We start from the raw sequence: 14,513 nt of genomic DNA, 5'->3' as shown, positions 1-14,513 counted from the left end.
TTTATAAATTCGTTTCAATAATAGATTGCGTTCAGAACAAGGTTACGACGGCGATCGCGAAGTTAATCCCATTGAAAATAATCTACAAGAAACGATTTCAAATCGCGAAGGTGCGAAAACGAACATGTGATATAACGATATAAGGTCTCAAAAGTGATTCTGATTCTACCGCTCATCAGTCAAGTCCGTCTCAACATAACGAAACAATATCGTCTTCCACAGCGCGAGTTGGCATCGGAACGTAAGAGAAAGTCCTTGCGTGTATCGCTATATCGTTATATCGTCTTCTTCACTCGACGGCTTAAATCAGATTTCTGATGCATCGCTTGGAATGAAAGTTGCTGTATCGGTTTGCCGATATAGGCGTTAAATCGATATGTCGCGATATATCGATTCATAGCCCTGTCCTAATCACGATATATAATTTCTAATATCGCCCAGTCCTAATTGTTACATATGCTTCATAGTGTGTGACATTTGTGTAATAACAATTCATAGTGCAATAACAATTGTGATCGGTGCCGCGCCCGAAATATTGTGTCGCGTGCATTAAATGGCACGCCGTCCCTGAGCCCTATACTATCAGTAGAGTTTTTCCCATGGCCCCCCTCAGAAAGACCCAAAGAAAAAAATAAAATAGTGAATTGTAAGAAGGAAAAAAAAATATTTTGAAAATAAGTTGAATGATAGTGTTGAATAATAGTTTTGAATAATAAATAATTGCCCAATCAATTTAAACAAAATTTTTAAGTCATACAACCCATAAGACTACTTTTAAGCTATACGTATATCTAATTCATTCCTTTTCAGGTAAAACTCATAAATATTTTAGTTTTTCTTTTAGTTAACAGAAGTATTGAAGACTACAAATACTTTCCTTAATACTTTCATCTGTTGTTTACTATTGATACAAATCAGGTAAGCATATTAATAACTTTTATTATGCAATATTATATAAATAAAATCATTTTTTTAAGTATGCTTGAAATAGATTATAATTTCAGAACTGTATTCGACGGATGAAAATTGAATTGCTTTTATTGCCTAAATATATTTTTTAATTCTTGACTTATAGTAGGGGATGTAGTACAAACTGCGACCATCGTAATGATGACTATTTGACTTGAAATTAAAAAGCAATTGGTTAAAACAACATAAGAAATTTCATAAGTGTCTTACAAAATAATTTTTATAAATTTAAAAAAAAAAACGAAATTTTAATATTGAAGTTGCAAAATGCAGGAATAATAGTTTGAGATGCCAAAAATTTTAGATTCTTCAAAAAAAATTTCGAGCTTTAATGTGTTCGAAACAAAACATGGAAGCTCTTTCATCAATGGATATTTTAAAATGTTTTACACTATATTTTAAATGTTTTACACTTGAGGGAAAGCTACGATTTTAAATTATATACCATCATGCCATGAAGAATTATCTGGTCCTTAGAGCGGACAAATAACTTTAATATATACATAAATAGTTATTAATCCTTTAAAAGAAAATCACCGATTTCGTGACATTTTCCCACTTAAATGAAAATTATCAAAATCAATGCTTTATTTTCATTTTCTGCAATTTTTTTATAGCTCAGATAATGCAACATGGAGTTAAATAAAACGGTGGCTTTCCTCCTTATTGATGTTTTATGTCAATTACAGAATTAGCATAGGAGGTGTGACCAAATATAGGTTAAACCTGACCTAACAAGCACAGTCATGAATGACTGTTGGAAACTGTCATCAGTTATAAAAATAGTATATTAATATAAAAAAACATCCTTTAATGCGACAACAGAGCTTTCTAACAGAAGCACTTGTGCTGGCAAGAATAGTTTACCAAAACAGCTCACCATCTTAGACTCTGGGTTAAATTTCTGTTTTCTCGATATATTTTTGTACTCAACAAACTTTTGATGATATAATATTATTAGACGGCACAATACCTCTCAGAAGAGGTAAGGAAAATAAAAAAATTTTTTTATTAGATTTGGTGAAATAGAGCCTGGTTATTTTTTAGTGCTTCTAGGAATTTTTCCACAAAACTTTAAAGTAATAAAATAATACGATTTGAGTGGGTAATTTATAAATACATACTTCTCAGTTTTTAGATTTTTCAAAACATAATCTTGTTGCACTATTAATGGATGAAAACTAATGTGGATAATGCTGAAAATTTCCTTTAAGAGTAATTGCATAAAAATAAAGACACTTATCAAAAAATCTAAAAACCAATTACTGTTTACTATGTTAACATCTTTCAAAAATTGTTGATTGCAGAATTGTATTGCCATAATTTTATGAGAAAAATTTATGGAGAAACAATAATACTGAACACTTTATATCTCAAATTCTAATTATATTTTGCATGTATGGTAAGCCCTTATAGAGAAAATATTCTTTATCAGTTTATTTGTAAGAAGGATTAAGAAACCTCTTCGAAAGTTGAGTTCCTTTGAAGAACAATCTTTTCCTATTTCTGTGACGTCTTTTTTATTTAGTTTTTATTTTTGTTTATAATTTTCTGCCGACGCAATAAAAAATATTTTCGTTAAAAAGAAAAATTTTGTAAATCGATAGTCGAGTACAGGTCTCTGTGACATGAGGTCATAAGAATAGAAATTGTTTTATAGTTATTCAGAAGACGATTTATGAAACATACTGTGGTTCCTATTGTTAAAATTGGTTCCTTAAAATACCATTCGTATTTAGTATGTTGTCGTCAGTGCGATGAAATATTGACGGCTTAAAATTACTTTTAGATGGCAGATCATGTACAGAAATTGGGGATTATAATTAATTAATTAATGTAAAATAAATAGTACATAAAAATTAACTTAATAAAATGTTAGGGGGAATGTCCCCCCAATGTCGAACCAAGAGGTCTTCTAACCCCTTCAGGTACGCTGTCGATTCCAGAAAAGTTTAATATATCGTGCTATTTTGGCCCACAGTATCATGCGTGAAAAGAGCCTTTCTGTCTCCAGCGGTGCGTAATCTATGGGAACATGGAGAACGTTGCGACTCGACAGATTTAACGTGCATCAGTCACCATTTACTACACTAGGAGTCTTCGGCCGGCGGGGTTCGAACCCATGAGCTCTCGGACATGGCCCAGCGCCCTACCGACCGGGCAATCCCGGCCTTTGTTTAGATATTAATATATCAGGCGACTACTAAACTAATGGTAGTTTAGTAGTCGCTACTAAACTAATGGTTGCTACTAAAACTAATGGTAGGCGAATACGGCTAATATTTATTTTAAAAACAGCTAAAATGTGACTATTTTCAGAAATATTGGAACAAATTTCAAAAAGAGACAACTATTTATTGAAAAAAAATATTGTTAACAAACAGGCGGGTAGCATGAAAACTAATGAGAATATATGAATTTGAAAAATCATTTGGAAATGATCCCCTCCCTCGAAGAAAAAAAAAAAAGATAACTGTGGAACCTCGGTGGCTCAGGGGATCTCGTGTTGGCTGGTCGATTCGAGTTCTGCTCCCTCCCGGCTTGCGCTGATAAAATATCCTTAGTGGTAGACGGATCATGGGTTAGAATCTACTTACCGACAGGCTAACCGCAGGAATATGTAATAATAAAGAATAAATTAATGAAAATATAACATTAATAATAAATTAATAAAATAGTAACTCTTAAAAATTTTTGTATTTTGATTTTATAAATTAATACTTATTTCGTTTTATATCATTTTATGAAATTAATAATCTTGTGCAACACAATTCATCCAGAATTAGACATCGTGGATCAAATACCGATAGCAGCATTCTTATAGCTTATTTATGGATGGCTTAAGTATAGACTTCTTATGGAAAACTGTAGTTCAGATGTAATGCTTGATGAAACACTCCTTGGACCTGAGTCCATGAGACAACTATGATAAAACGGATTGTTTCTTGTAGTCGAAAATTAGACGTAGGATTGAAACGAATGAATAGCTTAATGAATAAACATATTTAATAAATACTATTTACCTTTATTTACACATAATGTGTTTTAGTTAAGTTTGGCATTAAATATTTATGATTTTAGCTCAGAAACAAAATAAAAAGAACAAGAAAAGCAATCCCCAAATTAGGAATGAAAGTTGGTGTTAGAACTTACGACATTTTTTTTTCTAGGTACGCATAAAATACATATATTTAGTATTCTTTTTCGTAAGTTCAAATGATTTTGTTTTTGAAATTGTTTTTGGAGTTCTAAAAGCTTCAATGTTGAGAGTAGGTTATCATACTATTGAGTCCAAATATTTTTTGAGTTTAACAAGATAAATGTTGTTAAGCCTTTATTGCCTACTATTCACTGTCTATATTCTTAATCTAAGCTCGAACACACTATCGAACATTATTTTCTAAAGCTTGCAATGATTTTGACAGCTACTTGTGCTTTGGTAACTATTTAAAAAAAATTGATAATGATCCTAATTTGGATACTCCATGATTAGTTTTCGTATCTATTACGAGCCATAACGAAATTAAGTATTGCTCAGTAGTTGATTAAAAGGCTTCTTCCGTGTAGAGATGAAATGTGTGTATGAGAAAAACTTAGTCATCGTAAAAATTAGATTTGGAAGAGAGGGGCGTTAGATTCAAGTTTGTGTAAGAGATCTCTAGTCCTTCAAAAAAATTATATGCGTTGGAGACCTTAGGCGTAACCACAGATAACCATGTTGTTCGCCATGATAATGAGTAAACAAAATCTGTGAAAGTTCATGTCAATAATGTGTATTTTTTATAGTGAAATATTTTATGGTTGTGTAAAGTTTTACTGCGTTGTAGTTTTAAAATCCGGAATTTTTGTAGGCTTTTAATTCGTAATTTAATTTTAAAATAGGTTACTTCTAAAAGTATAATCACATTAAGTTAATTATGTTCACTAATTCTATTAAATTTAGTTTAGATAATTAGTGAAAGGTTGAAAATTTTTATCCGATTATGTAATTATTCATTAAGCCAAATTGTCAAAAAATAAACAAACAGTCAATATCATCATATAAGCTATTTTTAATGCTTTAACTCAAACCGTAAATAATTCTTTTCGTGCTCATGTTTTTAACTAAAAGAGAACTTACTTTAAAAAATGTAAATGCTAATTGCATCACATTTAGGATTTAAAAACACATTTTGATCTCAAAAATCTAGTAATTTATACGATTTTTTTTTTCATTAACTGAGTAGTTAGGTGATTGAAGTATTTTATAAATTATCTTAAACATTCGATTTCCTTAAAATTTTATATAATAAAATATAATTTTATATTGTATAATATTTTTCTGCTTCACCGAAACTGGCGCTTTTCGCACTTAAAACCTTACGTACGAGAACGTTCGGAACATAATTTAAATTTGCTCCCATTGAGTCATATTTCAAAGTAACATAGTTTTGGTCTCAAAACATCGAAATAATTTTCTTCAGCTGTTTTTATAAAGAACTGTTCTAAAAGAAAACATTTTTTCTCGTAAAATCTGTGATATGTCGACATTCATTGGTCCATTTCACTCAAAATAAGCTCATGCGTTTTTTTAACTCTTTCAAAATGTGAAAATATTGCCCATAATATTAAATTATGAAATATTTTTATATGTAGATGAAAAAAAAATATCACATTTTCAATTAAATATTAAATCATTTAAAAATAATGATTAGAAATACAATTACGGTTGACATTCTTTTTTTTTCTGTGCGTACAGGCGTTGTTGTAAACACGAAGCTCGTCTGTTATTTTAAATAGGTAATGTATGTATTTGTTACTATTAAAAATATCTTGTAGAAAGATGTTGAGGTTTGTCGCAGACAAAAATTCTGCCTGGAGGGTCACTATAACGATGAAAAAAGAATATAATCTCTAAGCTTTTTTTTTAAGACTTCGAAGTCGGTGCACAAAAAATCAGTGATTACTCAAATGCAAGATTTCAAACTCGAAAAATGACGTCGAAATTGCTAAGAATTACAATATAATAACGAGATAAATGGCAAAAGAAGCAAAAAAAAGCATTTGAGGTTTATAAAGAATCCTGTCTTATGCAGAGTGTTCCGAAAAGTCTGCTCTTAATATGTATTTTTTAAAATCCTTTTGTAGAAATGAAAATAAAAAGTATACACATGAGGAGTCCTAAATTAATATTCAAGAGAAAAAATAATGAATAAGAGGAATGTAGTAATCATCAAAACAGATTTAATTGGACGTCGAAACTTAAACATGTTTTCAACAATCTTTTAACTTATATTTGTTTCCACAAGCAATCAAACTTGCCTTGTTATTTATTATATACACCTTCCTGTGCTGTGATTTGTCAGATTTCGATAATGTTTTCGTCCCCCCCCCCCCCATGGTTAAATAATAATTGCGATCCCCAATTTGTTTTCATTTATGATTCTCAATAGAAAAAATAATGTGTTAATGTCTGCCTTTATCAAACATTCAGTCTCTACTTTTTTAAGGTTTTTTTTTCAACCTGTGTTCTACTTTTATTATCAGAGGATACAATTTAGTCAGCTATTTTCAGCTACTATTTTTTTACAGTTAGTCACTTGTGACATATTCAATATGTTGTATATCAGTGTCCTGAGTAAATTTTTATTCTGATGTGTTATTTGAAATTTTGAGTATTTCATTTAAAAATTTCTTTTTTTTCTTTGCATTTTACAGGATTAACTGCAGCCTTTATATCTATGAAGGGGAGTTGTAGGTTTTGCGTGTTACATCATTTTTCTTAAATGGTTCTGGTAAGAATTTTATTTAATGCTTTAACCATTTTAAAATCTCTTTAAAGTGAATAAAATGTTTTTTGTTTTAATATTTCCTATGTAATTGTCTGATAGCTTTTTTGGGCAATTAAGTGAAAATTTAATGATTTAATTAGACTGTTTAATTTAATGAAGACTGCTCCACAATCTTGAACATGCCCAATTCATTCTGGAAAACAGTCTTTTTACAGAAGCTATTGTTCTCTGCTGTATTAAACTTGGGCAGATAACTTTATCAGTTTTGGAAATTTGTCCCAAATGGTGCTCTTCCTTTCCTGAGTTTTAAATCCCTTAAATAAGAATGACGATGTCGTGATTTTTAAATCGCGTGAGTACGAATCGAAATTGATATTTTAAATTGCAAGAAGACTCACAAGGTCTGATTTTTAAAACGCGTGAGTATGAATCGCAATGTGGTATTTAAATCGTGTGAATACGAATCGTGGTGTATGATTTTTGAATTACGAGAAGTGTAACAGCGAATGATTTTTTAAACGCCAGAATACAAATCGGAATATGCGATTTTAAATCTCATGAATACGAATCACGATGGATGATTTTTAAATCTCGTTAATGTCAATACGGAACGTAATTTTTAGCGAATCACGATGTGTGATTTTTATATTGCGGGAAGAATCAAAATGTATGATTTTTAAAACGCGTAAGTACGAATAGCGATATATGATTTTTAAATCATGTGACTATAAATAACTTGATTTGCGACAAAATCGGCACAAATAAACCACGTCATTATTGATTATCTAAACGAGCGATTTGTAATAATATCGCTCTAAAACAGTGGTTTCCAACTGGCGGCCCGCTAAGCCATTTTTTGTGGCCCGCGAACTAAAATATATTAGTTGTCGTTCTTAGCGGACAATTTTTGTAAAAAATCTATATGGGTTTAAAATACTTTTCTTCCGTTTAAAAAAACCTAATTTCTTCGTTTTTGAGAAATTTAACGTACCAACGGTGCAAAAAAAATTATTTCTCAGGTTTTGCATCCAAGAAAATATTTATTTAAACACAAAAATAATCGTGTATGTTGCTCTTTTTTGTTTCTTTTCTTTTTTCTTTTTTTTTGTATTTTGTGAAGGTAATTTAGCATGTGCGTACCAGAAATTTTTTCGAAGAAATTCTCCCATTTAGCTTTTTAAAACCATTTATTTTGGATGAAATTACTTACATTTGTAAATTTTAAAACGCATGAAAGAGTGAATGAATATCAAATTTTATTTAACTTCCCTGAATTGAATATTGCATGAGCGGAAAAGGAAAAAAATTTAATTTCATATGATCGAGAATTTTTTGTTGTTGCCATAATTCCTAATAAGTCAAAAAATTTTTAATTTATCACAGAATTAAATTTAAAAGAAAAAAATTTCTTGTCACTAAGTTTCTGATTAAGAGAAGATTCAAAATGATACGTAACAAGTATTCGTAATGCTAGTATACGTAACAAGTATTTTGTAATGCTTGTTATTTTGCTTTTTAATATTAAAAAAACTTTGATAAAAATCTGACTGTAATATTCAATGTTCCTTCAACCATAAAAGAGTCCTGTGTAAAATTTTGATTAAGTTGTGGCCCGATGTTTGACTGGTGATTTTGATTGCGGCCCCGGCCACATGTAAGTTGGAAACCCCTGCTCTAAAAATATCAAAATTTTAAATATTTCGTGGAAATGCGTAGCAATGGTCATTTAAATTTGCGATAAAGTTTGCGCAAATAAAGCTTTAGTCAAAAACGAATTTATACAAATGCCCCATTCCAAACTTTCAAGACGTAAAATATCTTTAAAAAAATCGTGATTTCAGAAGCTACGTGAAAATGGGTAGCATTGAATTTATGATAAATTCGGCACATATGGCGAATGACGAAAGTGATAACTAGAATTCAAAATTCGTTCGTGTATTGTAATACTGTCGTGTTAAAAATATGATATTTTCAAGACTATGCGTAAATTCGTAGTGTTAACCATCGAAAAAACAATCGAAAACCTACATTGGTTGAGATTGGGTGTGTCAAAAACTTAAACGAGCAATCTCAGACTTTTTTTTATTTTTCAAAAAAAAAAAATTTAGTTTCATTTTATTTTTTTTAAATTACTTACGGTTGCTGCTCAGGGCGCATGTGCCGCAAGGTGTGTACCCCTATATTTATGAAACTTAATCTCATAATTGCGTGTTTTCGTAGTTAAATATTCTGCAAATTATCAAATTATATGTTTCGCATTTTTCAAAATCTTATTCTCTACGCAATCAAGTAGATTATATTTTCAATAATATCCTAATCAATTGTTTTAGTAATTAAATTTAAGTTTTTCTTTAAAAAATAAGCGTTCGTTTTTTAATTATTATATTTTATAACCGTCGCTTAACAGCCGACCCAATATTTGGGTTTACGACTACTAATGTTCAACCCCGTTTGAAATTTTGAACCAAATCCAGAAGACAGGAGAACTTCTGGATCGAGTATTGGGAGAAACATGCCTTCGTGGAGGACTTTTTGATGGAGCTAACCTGCATTTGTGTTACATGGACAGGAAAACCATGAAAACTTCCCCGCCCCCATTGTTTAGCCTGACGGCACAGGGACTCGTCAGCACTGTGGTCATTGTATGCAAATTTCGAGATGTTACTCTCGCTTTTGGACTCTTACAATTAGTTAATAATTGGAAAAGTTATAACAATTATTGTTTTTTTATTATTACTATTACTTTTTATTCTAACTATTATAACTAAAACACGTTTTTCAGATAAAATGTATTAATTTTACAATATATTTCTCACTTGAACTCAGTCCAGAAGACAAGGGAACTCCTGGATCAAGTATCGGGCTAGATTTCGCTTTAGTGGAGGGCTCTCTGGGGGAACAAAGCTGCATTTGCGTTACATGGAGAGGAAAACCATGGAAAATTATCTCGATTCGCTCGACGGCACAGGGACTCGACGAATTATAAGTTATTATTTTTTCAAATTAAGAGCCAAAACCATTGTCGTACGTAAAACTTACGTGTAAACTTATTTCAATTCAATATACTTTGTTACTAAATGAAAAATACCAAGACTCTAAAGTGAACAAATGAAAAATGACATTTAACTTCAAAAAATATGAAGATGTCAATAAAAGTCGAAATGTTTTGGGACCTCAAAATTCACGTCACTAGTCATTTACGTTAAGCAAGTTCTGAGATTGCCAGTGTTTAAAGCAAATGTTTAACGTTCTCAAATATATGCACCCATTTTCAAGACTCGCCAGATGTGAATGAGGAGAACAGGAGTGATTTGAAACAAAAAAATGTTTGGTTGCGAATGGAGGGCTTTTTGGTAGAACTAACCTGCATTTGCGTTACATGGAGAGGAAAGCCACTAATTTTTTATTTTTAGTTTTTAATAAAAGAAAGCTTAGAATTGTTTCCAGTTAGTTGAAAATTAAACCTTATTAAGGAATTAAATACATTCTGCTGCTTTAGAATTACTTGATGCAAAACAGCTGACTATTTAGTAAGCATTATTATTTATTCGAAGAAATGATTATAAATCATTAATTATCTTTTTTATTGTTTCCTATTAGAATAATGAAAAATAAATGCATATATGCGCAATGCAAAAAAAAAAAAAAAAATACATGTTACTTTTCTTTTTAAATGGAGAAAAAATTAATGTGTTAAAATTTTATTTTGACGTTCAAACTTATTCTTGCCCGCTATCTTTAAGAAAGTTGCCTTTTTTAAAAAAAAAATGATGAATTTTTTTTTTAAAGAATCTTGTAATACTATTTTTAAACTTTAGCACAACTCACAAAGTATTGTTATAGCAGGAAAATGGTCGGTAGGTCTTATTTTGTTTAACAGCAAGTACTAAAAATGGAAAATTGTAAAAAAAATTCCAAAACTTTGCTAATTTTAGAATCGTCATATCAAAAATTCTTTCTTTTTCTAACTTCAGGCTTTTCTTAATACTCAAATAAAGTATAGAATACATTTATGAATTTTAAATTATTTTATAGCTGTAATTATCATGTTCAGAAAATAGTTTCAATATACGTTTTTGTCCTCCATAAATTTTAAATAGAAATTGTTCTTATTTCGCAGTAAAGAGTTAATTCATTAAGTTCATCGTGTTTTCTTTAATGTTCATCGTGTTATCATTTATGTTTAATTTATTTTTGAACCCCAGAATTGAAATAATTTTGGAGGAATTAATTTACTGCTAGAAACAATTTAACTTATTAAAATTATTGGAAATCAAATTTATTTCTTTACTTTATTAAGACGGCAGGAAAGATAAGGAAAAGCAGTGATGAGAATTGCATATAATCATATAACTTGCGTAATTTTAAGTAAGAAATATTTAAAAAAAATTAATGGGAGTATAATATAAACTCTATCATAATATGTCCTTAAGTATATCTTAAAACATATCTAAATTAGATTTTGGATCGAAGAATAAAAAATATATTTTCAAAATTTTCGAATAGGGCGAAGATGTTAAGTTGTTCGAAATAATTGACCTTTTAACTATTTAACTTTGAATCAAGGGAAGATTTATTTCATTGTTTCATTCGACTTTTCAGATATCAATTGTTGACGGAATTGTTTAACTTGCCAGCTGTTAAATAAAAACAATAAAAAATAAATAAGTAAATTACACTATTTTGACTTTTTAGAAAGTTGTGACGAATTACAAGTTATTAATTTTTCAAATTAGAACCCAAAACCATTATCTTACGTAAAACTTATTTTAATTCAATATACTTTGTTACGAAGTGTATAATGCCAAGACCCTGAAGTAAATTTTTTGATTTGTTTTGTATTATTGCAATTAATTTTAGTAAAATATTAGTCTATTTTTTTTATTCATTTTTTAATTTAGTTATAATGTTTTTCTAATTTATTTTATTTCATTTATTTATTTTATTTTATTTCATTTAAATATTTTATTTTATTTGTTTATTTATTTCTGTTTATAGATTTATTAATTTTGCTTAAATGTTAGAATTTGATTTTCTTTCTTTTTTCATATTATTTATTTTTTATTTTTGTGACTTTTGGAAGTTTATAAAATTTTTCTTAGTTTATTATTAAATTGTTGCTATTATTTAATAGCTCTATCACACGAAACCAAGAAGCGAAGGCCTTTGTTATCATTCTATTATTGTAAAAAATGTGTTATAAAGAGGTAATAATAATGTACTTTTTATTACAGTGTCTACAACAAGGGATCGGGGGTGCCCCCAGACTTGTCAGCCGAATTAAACAACGCTCTTCAACCTCATTTCCGAGGATTTCAAAATGGACTAAAAAAGATAGACTACAAAAAGAACAAACTTTTCCGTATCAGTTTAAGAATCGACTATCTGTTAAAATGGTGTATTTCAAGAGAATTGATTATTCCCTGTACCGAATATCTTGGTTCTAATTCTGCAGTTTTAAAAAAAAGCAGTGTGATATTCATTATAGTAATTAATATTACTGCAGGTTATTCCTATACTTGTGGATGTAAGTAAAATAATATTTGGTGTTGGTGTCTTTATTTACTTTCGAAACATAAATTTTAAAATCGAATCCTCGTAGATACATTTTAAATGTAAGGAAAGTTATTACGTGTTTTCTTAGCATTTCTACACATGTCGAAAAAGTTATTTTCAATTTACCCATATAGTTTTATAAAGAATATGTTCATATTATAGACTTTTAATTTGCTTGATATGAGCTATCACGTCATATTATCTATCAGGGTAGGTAATTACAAAAATATTTAATTACAATAATATTAATAAGGAAACTTTTTTTTTTTACTTTTTTGGGAAAGAGGGTTCAAAAATAATATTGTTTGCATATGATATGGTTGCAAAACAAGCGACTCACCAGCTGCCGGTTTACCCCTGTCGTTTAGTGATGTGTTGCTCGCGACAGCCCCAGAACGCAATAAAAAAACTTATAAATTTTATGTATTTATAATTATTTTTTTTGGAAAATAAAATACTGATATTTTTATGTAGTGCATCGAAGTTTTAGAAGCGTCAATGCAGTTTTTCGATCACTTTTCGCAATATTTTTTAATGCAGCAAAATAATAACGTAAAATACTTTCGAATTAATATAATCGCTTTTAAAGTTCTATGATACCTTTTCTTAGTTAATGTAAGTTGCTTTTCTTACTTGTTGGTTTACTACATGTTTCCTAAAATCCCAATCTTTTAAATACGATATTATAACTACTCGCAAATTTCGAAGCGAGTACTTTTGATGTGCTATAGTGTCAATTTTATTGTAAATCCAAGTTAATATTTTTTATTTTTTTTTTATCCTGTTTTGTATTCTGTACTCAAATGTGCGACTTTATTTTTGCTACAGCAAATCTAAAAGGTTTATTCTTTTAACAGATATTGTTATTCTTTTCCCCGGGGCTTCGAAAAACCTGATATTTTTAATCCGTATAATAACGACTCGCAATTTTCTAACCAGGCAATTTAATCATCACTTTTGACATTTGGTTTATTTTTTGCCGATTTAATCATCAATCCATGTTTTTTTTTTATTTATTAGCCCTTTTGATTCATGACTGTACTCATTCGCTTGAACGAGAAAAAATTAAAAGGACACAGTATTTCACTTGCATGCATAGCAATATAAATTGTGCGTAATAAGTGCAAGCACAAAATTTTAATTCTTAACTTTTAGTTTGATCGTCTCGAGATTGGTTTTGAATACAGATAGTATATATATATATATATATATATATATATATATATATATATATATATATATATATATATATATATATATATATACAAGAAATCCATAACGTCCAGTGAAGGAACGTAAATGTTTTTCTTTTTTTTACGTATTTACTAGACTAACATTTAAATAATTGAATAAATTTCAATATTGAGTCTTCGGTATCAACCGTTCTATGTAGTTACTTTATGAATGAATAGATGGCACAATCAAAATTTTAATGAAAATTTCCCGTTAACAAATATTTTTTTTTAATTTGCCATAATTTGGTATTTAACATGAGTAGAATCTGATTATTAAAATACTATCAACTATAGAGCGAAAAAAATCGATATTAAGGACAAGCAATTGTATTAAATAGAGTAAAAAATAATTGTTTTTAAAGAGGAGAAAAACGTTTCGCTAATTCACTTTTTCAAAGCGAAAATTTAAAACATTTCACTGTGGCAGAATTCATAATATGTAAAAGAAGCTATCAAATTATCTTTAAAAATAGTTAATCTTATTAGTAAACATACAATAAATTCGAAATAGCTTGTACATGTTATATGCATAAAATTGTTTTGTTTTTTATTAATTGAAGGGTTGTTAGCTATTTTTTTTTCAAGCCAGAATAATAGCAAATATTAAAACAATTGTAAAAGCTTCCTTATCAATTTACGATTAATTTAGAAACAGCCTATTCTATCAATTATAGTGGCGCTATCTGTCAATCTATGTAGCAGAACTCCCAAACGGCTTTATAATTTTTTTTTAGCATGAACTTTATATAAGGATTTCTTTATTATCCTTATTGATTTCCTTATTATAGGAATGAAATTTAGGCTAAAAATATCTAAAGAATGTAAATTTTAGAATGTTGTTGGAAAAATAATTAATTTAAAGTAGTCATTCTTTTACTTATACTACTCATTTACATTTACTAATGATAATTGAAGTATAATCATTGAAATAAAATCAAATACTCGAGTATTTATGAAATGTTGCTGTGCAGTCACATAACAG

General features: G+C 29.0%; 1 long non-coding RNA gene across 1 annotated transcript; it reads left to right on the top strand.

The window, feature by feature from the left end:
- Positions 1-450: 450 nt before the first annotated feature.
- LOC147812730 (uncharacterized) lies at positions 451-13,475 on the top strand. The gene is made up of 3 exons (XR_015432383.1): positions 451-918; positions 6,667-6,743; positions 11,975-13,475. It is a non-coding gene; the product is annotated as an uncharacterized LOC147812730 (long non-coding RNA).
- The last annotated feature ends 1,038 nt before the right edge of the window (positions 13,476-14,513 follow it).

The sequence above is a fragment of the Parasteatoda tepidariorum genome, chromosome 3, assembly GCF_982258835.1.
Source record: "Parasteatoda tepidariorum strain Cologne lab strain chromosome 3, Ptep-v5.0, whole genome shotgun sequence".
Lineage (NCBI taxonomy): Eukaryota > Metazoa > Arthropoda > Arachnida > Araneae > Theridiidae > Parasteatoda > Parasteatoda tepidariorum.
The sequence above is the reverse complement of the archived record's forward strand: the minus strand, read 5'-3'. Positions and strand labels throughout refer to the sequence as shown.